This window comes from Schistocerca piceifrons, chromosome 4, assembly GCF_021461385.2.
Source record: "Schistocerca piceifrons isolate TAMUIC-IGC-003096 chromosome 4, iqSchPice1.1, whole genome shotgun sequence".
Taxonomy (NCBI): domain Eukaryota; kingdom Metazoa; phylum Arthropoda; class Insecta; order Orthoptera; family Acrididae; genus Schistocerca; species Schistocerca piceifrons.
In genome coordinates this window covers 119,539,642-119,548,485 of record NC_060141.1, presented here as the reverse complement: position 1 = coordinate 119,548,485, position 8,844 = coordinate 119,539,642, and the positions used below count along the sequence as shown (strand labels likewise).

General features: G+C 46.7%; 1 non-coding gene across 1 annotated transcript; it reads left to right on the top strand.

The window, feature by feature from the left end:
• Positions 1-282: 282 nt before the first annotated feature.
• On the top strand, positions 283-356 carry Trnai-uau. Its single transcript has one exon. It is a non-coding gene; the product is annotated as a tRNA-Ile (tRNA).
• Positions 357-8,844: the final 8,488 nt, after the last annotated feature.

Below are 8,844 nucleotides of genomic sequence, written 5' to 3'. Positions count from 1 at the left end.
GGTCAATGGCTGGGTAGCCTTTAACTATATATTTAGAACAGAATACTGCTGATGACCGTGCAGCTTTTCCCTGGAATAAATGATGACTAACTGAAACCCTCAGCTGCCGACAGGTGTTGTTGATATACCTTACGGGAATCGCCAAAGCGTGCGCGAGTAATGAGTGAATGGGCGAATGTCTGTAAGGTACATTACATATGTAGAATTGTGGACAGTTGGGAATGTGAGTCTCACTGGAAGCGTGCAAAGGATAAGTCCCTGCAGTCGCGCTATTCATCTGTGTCCTCGGTGGCTCAGATGGATAGAGCGTCTGCCATATAAGCAGGAGATCCCGGGTTCGAGTCCCGGTCGGGGCACACATTTTCAGCTGTCCACATCGAGGTATATCAACAACACCTGTCGGCAGCTGAGGGTTTCAGTTAGGCATAATTCAAAATGGCCTTGCTGTGCTTGTACTTCGAACAGCTGAAAGCAAGGGGAAACTTCAGCCATAATTTTTCCCGAGGGCATGCAGCTCTATTGTATGGTTACATGATGATGGCACCCTCTTGGGTAAAATAGTCCTCCATTCGGGTGGAAACTACTCAGGAGGATGTCGTTATCAGAGGAAACAAAACTGCGTCTCTATGGATCGGAGCGTGGATTTTCAGATCTCTTGATCGGGCAGATAGGTTAGAAAATTTAGAAATGGAAGTGGATAGGTTAATGTTAGATATAGTGAGAATTAGCGGAATTTAGTGGCAGGAGGAACAGGACTTCCTGTCAGGTGACTGCAGGGTTATAAATACAAAATAAATAGCGGCTGCGCAGGAGTAGGTTTAATAATGAATAAGAAAATAGGGATGAGGGTAAGCAACTGTAAAGAGCATAATGTACGCATTAATGTAGCCAAGGTAGATACGAAGCCCACACCCACCGCAACAGTACAAGTCTATTTGAAGCTCGCTCTGTAGATGATGAAGAGATTGCAGAAATATATGATGAGATAAAAGAAATTATTCAGATAGTTTAAGGAAACGAAAATTTAATACCCATGAGGTACTGGAAATCAATAGTAGGAAAAGAAAGAGAAGGAAAAATAGTAGGTGAATATGGACAGAGGAAGCCGCTTGGTAGAATTTTGCACAGAGCATAACTTAACCATAGCTAACACTTGGAACAAGAATCATCGCCGCGCGGGATTAGCCGAGCGGTCTGAGGCGCTGCAGTCATGGACTGTGCGACTGGTCCCGGCGGGGGTCGAGTCCTCCCTCGGGTGTGTTTGTCCTTAGGATAATTTAGGTTAAGTTTTTTGTAAGCTTAGGGACTGATGACCTTCGCAGTGAAGTTCCATAAGATTTCACACACATTTGAACAATCATGAAAGAAGGTTGTATACGTGGAAGAGGCGTGGAGACACTGGAAGGTTCCAGATAGATTACACAATGGTAAGACAGAGATTTAGGAAGCAGGCTTTAAGTTGTAAGACATTTCCAGGGCCAGATGTGGACTCTAGCCACAATTTATTGGTTATGAACCGCAGATTAAATTTGAAGAAACTGCAAAAAGATAGGAATTTAAGGAGATGGGATCTCGATAAACTGAAAGAAGCAGAGGCTGTAGAGAGTTTCAGAGAGAGCATTAGGGAATGATTGACAAGAACGGGGGGAAAATGCAGTAGAAGAAAATGGGTAGCTTTGAGAGATAAAATAGAGAAGGCAGCAGAAGATCAAGTTGGTGAAAAGACACGGGCTAGTAGAAATCCTTGGGTAACAGATTAGGTATTGAATTTAATTGATGAAGGAAGGAAATATAAAAATGCAGTAAATGAAGCAGGTGAAAAGGAATACAAACGTCAAACGTCTCAAAAATGAGATAGACAGGAAGTGCAAAATGGCTAGGCAGGGATGGATAGATACAAAGGTAAGGATTTAGAAGTATGTATCACTAGGGGAAATATAGATAACGCCTACAAGAATATTATAGAAGCCTTTGGAGAAAAGAGGACCGCCTATATGAATATCAAGAGCTCAGATTGAAAACCAGTCCTAAGAAAAGAAGGAAAAGCTAAAGGGTGGAAGGAATATGTAGAGAGCCTATCAAGGGAGATGTACTTTGGGGCAGTATTATAGAAATGGAAGAGGACATAAATGGAGATGAGATGGGAGATACGACACTGAAAGAGCAAGGTCGAAACGAGGCCCTGGGAGTAAACGAGTTTCCGTTAGAACTGTTGACAGCCTTGGGGGAACAATCCATGACAAAACTCTTCCATGTTTTGAGTAAGAGGTATGGGACAGACGAAATACCGCCAGACTTCAAGAAGTATATACACTCCTGGAAATTGAAATAAGAACACCGTGAATTCATTGTCCCAGGAAGGGGAAACTTTATTGACACATTCCTGGGGTCAGATACATCACATGATCACACTGACAGAACCACAGGCACATAGACACAGGCAACAGAGCATGCACAATGTCGGCACTAGTACAGTGTATATCCACCTTTCGCAGCAATGCAGGCTGCTATTCTCCCATGGAGACGATCGTAGAGATGCTGGATGTAGTCCTGTGGAACGGCTTGCCATGCCATTTCCACCTGGCGCCTCAGTTGGACCAGCGTTCGTGCTGGACGTGCAGACCGCGTGAGACGACGCTTCATCCAGTCCCAAACATGCTCAATGGGGGACAGATCCGGAGATCTTGCTGGCCAGAGTAGTTGACTTACACCTTCTAGAGCACGTTGGGTGGCACGGGATACATGCGGACGTGCATTGTCCTGTTGGAACAGCAAGTTCCCTTGCCGGTCTAGGAATGGTAGAACGATGGGTTCGATGACGGTTTGGATGTACCGTGCACTATTCAGTGTCCCCTCGACGATCACCAGTGGTGTACGGCCAGTGTAGGAGATCGCTCCCCACACCATGATGCCGGGTGTTGGCCCTGTGTGCCTCGGTCGTATGCAGTCCTGATTGTGGCGCTCACCTGCACAGCGCCAAACACGCATACAACCATCATTGGCACCAAGGCAGAAGCGACTCTCATCGCTGAAGACGACACGTCTCCATTCGTCCCTCCATTCACGCCTGTCGCGACACCACTGGAGGCGGGCTGCACGATGTTGGGGCGTGAGCGGAAGACGGCCTAACGGTGTGCGGGACCGTAGCCCAGCTTCATGGAGACGGTTGCGAATGGTCCTCGCCGATACCCCAGGAGCAACAGTGTCCCTAATTTGCTGGGAAGTGGCGGTGCGGTCCCCTACGGCACTGCGTAGGATCCTAAGGTCTTGGCGTGCATCCGTGCGTCGCTGCGGTCCGGTCCCAGGTCGACGGGCACGTGCACCTTCCGCCGACCACTGGCGACAACATCGATGTACTGTGGAGACCTCACGCCCCACGTGTTGAGCAATTCGGCGGTACGTCCACCTGGCCTCCCGCATGCCCACTATACGCCCTCGCTCAAAGTCCGTCAACTGCACATACGGTTCACGTCCACGCTGTCGCGGCATGCTACCAGTGTTAAAGACTGCGATGAAGCTCCGTATGCCACGGCAAACTGGCTGACACTGACGGCGGCGGTGCACAAATGCTGCGCAGCTAGCGCCATTCGACGGCCAACACCGCGGTTCCTGGTGTGTCCGCTGTGCCGTGCGTGTGATCATTGCTGGTACAGCCCTCTCGCAGTGTCCGGAGCAAGTATGGTGGGTCTGACACACCGGTGTCAATGTGTTCTTTTTTCCATTTCCAGGAGTGTAATAATTCCAGTGGACGCAGGTGCTGACGGGTGTGAATATTACCGAACCATCAGTTTAATAAGTCATGGTGGCACAATACTAACACAAATTATTTACAGAAGACTGGAAAAACTGATAGAAACCGACCTAAGGGAAGATCAGTCTTGATTCCATAGAAATGTAGGAACGTGCGAGACAAAACTGACCCTATGACTTCTTCTAGAATATAGGTTAAGGAAAGGCAAATCTACGTTTATAGCATTTTTAGATTCAAAGAATGACAATGTTAACTGGAATACTCTCTTTCAAATTCTAAAGGTGGCAGAGGTAAAATACAGGGAGCAAAAGACTATTTACAATTTGTACAGAAACCAGGTGGCAGTTAAAAGAGTCGTGGGGCAAGAGAGAGAGCAGTGGTTGACAAAGGAGTGAGGCAGTTTTGTAGCCTATCCACGATATTATTCAGCCTGTGTATTGAGCAAGTAGTAAGGGAAACAAAAGAAAAATTTGGTGTAAGAGTTAAAGTCGAGGGAGAAGAAATAAAAATGTTGAGTTTTGCAGATGACATTGTAATTCTATCAGAAACGGCAAAGGACTTGGATGAGCAGTTGAAAGAAATGGACAGCATCTTGAAAGGAGGACATAAGATGAACACCAACAAAAGCAAAAGGAGGATAATGGAATGTAGTCGAACTAAATCAGGTGTTGCTGAGGGGAATTAGATTAGGAAATGAGACACTTAAAGTAGTAGATGAGTTTTGCTATTTGGGCAGCAAGATAGCTGATGATTGATGTAGAGAGGTTATAAAACGTAGACTGGGAATGGCAATGAAAGCGTTTATGAAGAGTTCTGATTTGAGTGCAAGGAACTCTTTTTCTGAAAGTATTTGTATGGAGTGTAGCGTATAAGGAAGTGAAATATGGATGATAAACAGTTTAGACTAGAAGAGAATTGGAGCTTTTGAATCGTGGTGCTGTAGAAGGAGGCTGAAGATTATATGGGCAGACCATAAAGGTACCAAATAAAACTGGGGAGGAGAGGAGTGTATGGCACAACTTGATTAAAAGAAGGGATCAGTTAATCACGAGTTAAGTGTTCGAGGGAAGTGTGTGTGTGTGTGTGTGTGTGTGTGTGTGTGTGTGAAGGGGGGTAAAATCGTAGAGAGAGACTAGATATGAATATAGTGAGCAGATTCAGAAGGATGTAGGTTTCAGTAGTTAGTCGGGGACGAAGAGGATTACACAGGATAGAGTAGCATGGAGAGCTGCATCGATCCAGTCTTTGGACTGAAGACACCTACAGCAAACAACATATGGATATTATATATATTAAAAAGGTGTATAGCCTATGTCTGTCCATACGTTCATTACAGTATCATGCAAAAATTTTAAGTAAATTGATCAATTACTTTTCGAGATATCTACGTTTAAGTCTACATCGATACTGCGAAATTCACCCTACAGCGTCTGATGGAGCTAACTCAGTATCACCACTACTCATTTCCTTTCCTGTTCCACTCGCAAATGGAACGAGGAAAAAACGACTGTCCATGTGCCACCTAACTTCTAGTATGTTAACTTCGTGGTCCTCACGCACAATGTATGGTGGAGGGAGCAGAATCGTTCTGCAGTCAGCTTCAACAGCTGGTTCTCTAAATTTTCTCGATAGCTGTCCTCGAAAAGAACGTCGGCTTCCCTCCAGAGATTCCCATTTATTTTCCCGAAGCAAATCTGTAACACATGCATGTTGTTCGAACTTACCAGTAACTAGCAGCCTGCCTCTGAATTGCTTCAATGTCTTCCTTTAATCCGACCTGGTACGGGTCCCAAACACTCGAGCAGTACTCAAGAATCGGTCGCAGTAACGTTCTAGATGCGATCTCCTTTACTACTGTGTAGTAATATATGCAACAGTCCCTCCGAAAAATGCTCTTCTTTCTAAGACATTGTGTGGTTATGGATGCAAGTACACAGAGTAAAAATTTCACCAAAATCAATATTAGATATTTATTGTGGTATAAAAATACTGTACAAGGCACCTGATGATAACACAGTGTAGCCGAAACACGTCCTACCTGACTCACCTGTCAATAAGAGAAGGGAATTAGGGAGAATGTTTCGTCGTGTGTCAGATTTAATGAAAACCCGCTGTGTAAGGCGAGAGGCAGCGCCGGAATATAAACAAGACGCAGTCCTACCTGTTGCGCGCACTGCGGTATCGACGCGGGGCGGGCAGCGGCGGCGTCGGCGTCGCGGCGTCGCGTAGGCGTCGCGTTCAGCTGTGCGGCGCGTTCGCCACTGGCGCGTTTCGCCGTGCGGTGCCGTGCCTTGCCCTGCCGCGCCGCTGCTCTGCTTCCACTGTGAGAGGCGGGGCTCTTACACAACAGCCGTGGGCCGCGCCGGCTCGGCTACCACCACACCGCCCCGAGCGCCGCAGCCCGCTGCCGCCTGACAATGCGCATTGGGAACTGCGCCGGCCAATTTGCGTAGCCATTCACCTACTCTGCGCTGCCGGTAGCGTGCGCCGCGCCGTTCCTAGCTGAGCTCATTTTTCCTTCAGCTACTTCACCGGCTTCGCCACTCGACACGTGGGCTCTCCTCAAGGCCTTCTGAGGTTCCGCAACCGAGAGGTTCATCTTGACCCTTAACCCTTTGAGTACCAGTGGTTTCTGCCCGAAGCCACCACGTTATTAACTTTGTTTTTCAGTACTAGCGCCTTTAACATGAATCTACCGAAGCTGTTGGAAGACAGAGGCATCTAGTGGTACACTGAGGTACTTCTACGAATATAGTACATTGTATGTCACTTGTAGCGTTGAAAACAACAGTCGGCTAGGAAATTGCGCTACGTGATTGTTTTTTTTATTTTTTATTTTATGGTGGCCACATTGAATAGATAATTGACAGCAAAAGTAAGCACAGGGTTTTCCACCAATCATGTTACCCACTTCTAAAAGTTTTTGAGGGGACTTAGTAGTTCAAGTCTTACATAGGAACCCATGTGCGGAAACGTGATCCAACGGCGCTAGAGAGCGTCAAAGTTGCAAGCGCCGGCGCCTGTACAAGCATACAGGGTGATTCCGTGATGATGTTACAAACTATCAGGGATGATGAAGAAGAATAAATGTATAAATTTGAGGTACTGGTTTCTGTACCAGAAACGAACGAGTCGAAAACTGTTCTGATGCTTCGGACAGCGGAGTAGTACTGTGTTCCTAAGATTGTAGCGTAGACAACTTTCAAAGGTGATGATAGTACGGATCAAAACAAAAAAATGTCTAGTAAAATGCATACCTTAAGAGCTATGAGCACTTGTTCAATAGAGGATGTATATTTCACACAAGCAAAGGCAAACGAATGCTCGTAGCTCAGCAGCTATGCATTTCAGAGCCCAAGTTTACTAGACATTTTTTCGCTGTTGTCGTCACACCACCACCTCTGAAAGTTGCTTGCCCTACAATCTTAGCAACAACAGCACCGGTACATGTATTCTACTGTTAGAGGTATCAGAACGGTTTTCACTTTCAACTTTCGACTCGTTTGTCTCCGGTACAGAGACCCTTACCTCAAATTTATACATTTATCTTTCTCCATAATCCTTGAATCTTTGTAACATCATCATGGAAAGACCCTGTATACAGGGTGGTCCATTGATCGTGACCGGGCCAGATATCTCACGAAATAAGCGTCAAACGAAAAAACTACAAAGAACGAAACATGTCTAGCTTGAAGGGGGAAACCAGATGGCGCTATGGTTGGCCCGCTAGACGGCGCTGCCATAGGTCAAACGGATATCAACTGCGTTTTGTTTTTTTTTTAATAGGAACCAACCGCAGCGTCGCACGGTTTCGGCTGTAGCGCCTAGAACCGCTCGGCCACTCCGGCCGGCTCAGGTGGAGTCCTGAACTGCTCACGTGCTGTTAAGCTACTGTGTGTGGCCCCAGACACATTTCCTACAGTAAAAAAAAAAAGAAAAACACTGACGAGACAAAGACACTGGCCTAATATCATGTAGGGCCCCCGCGAGCACGCAGAATTGCCGCAACACGACGTGGCATGAACTCGAATAACGTCTGAAGCAGTGCTGGAGGGAACTGACAACATGAATCCTGCAGGACTGCCCGTAAATCCGTAAGAATACGAGGCGATTGAGAACAGCACCTTGCAAGGCATCCCAGATATGTTCAATAACGTTCATGTCTGTGGAGTGTGGTGGCCAGTGAAAGTGTTTAAAGTCAGAAGAGTGCACCTGGAACCACTCTGTAGCAATTCTGGACGTGTTGGATGTTGCATTGTACTGTTGAAATTGACGAAGTCCGTCGGAATGCACAATGGACATGAGTGGATGCAGGTGATCAGACAGCATGCTTTCGTACGTATCAACTATCAGAGTCGTATCTAGAGGTATCAGGGGTCCCATATCACTCTAACTGCTCACACCCCACACCGTAACATAGCTTCCACCACCTTGATGAGTTCCCTATCGACAAGCAGGATCCGTGGATTCATGAAATTGTCTCTATATCCGTACACGTCCATCCACTCGATACAATTTGAAACGAGACTCGTCCGATCAAGAAACATTCTTCCAGTCAACAACAGGTCGATTGTCGTTGTTGACGGGCCCAGGCGAGGCGTAAAGCTTTGTGTCGTGCAGCCACCAAGGGTACACGAGTTGCCCTTCAGCTCTGAAAGCCCATATCGACATTGTTTCGTTGAATGGTTCGCACACTGACGCTTGTTGGTGGCCCAGCACCGAAATCTGCATCAGTGTGTAGAAGGAATGCATTTCTGTCACGCTGAACGATTCTCTTCAGTCGTCGTTGGTCCCGTTCTTGCAGGATCTTTTTCCAGCCACAGCGATGTCGCCGATTTTATGTTTTACCCGATTGCTGATATTCACAGTACACTCGTGAAATGGTTGTATGGGAAAATCCCGGCTTCATCGTTACCTCGGAGATGCTGTGTCCCATCGCCCGTGCGCCGACTATAACACCACGTTCTAACTCATTTAAATCTTGATAACCTGCCACTGCAGCAGCAGTAACCGATCTAACAACTACACCAGACACTTGTTGTCCTATATAGGCGTTGCCGAGCGCAGCGCCGTATTCTGTCTCTTTACATATC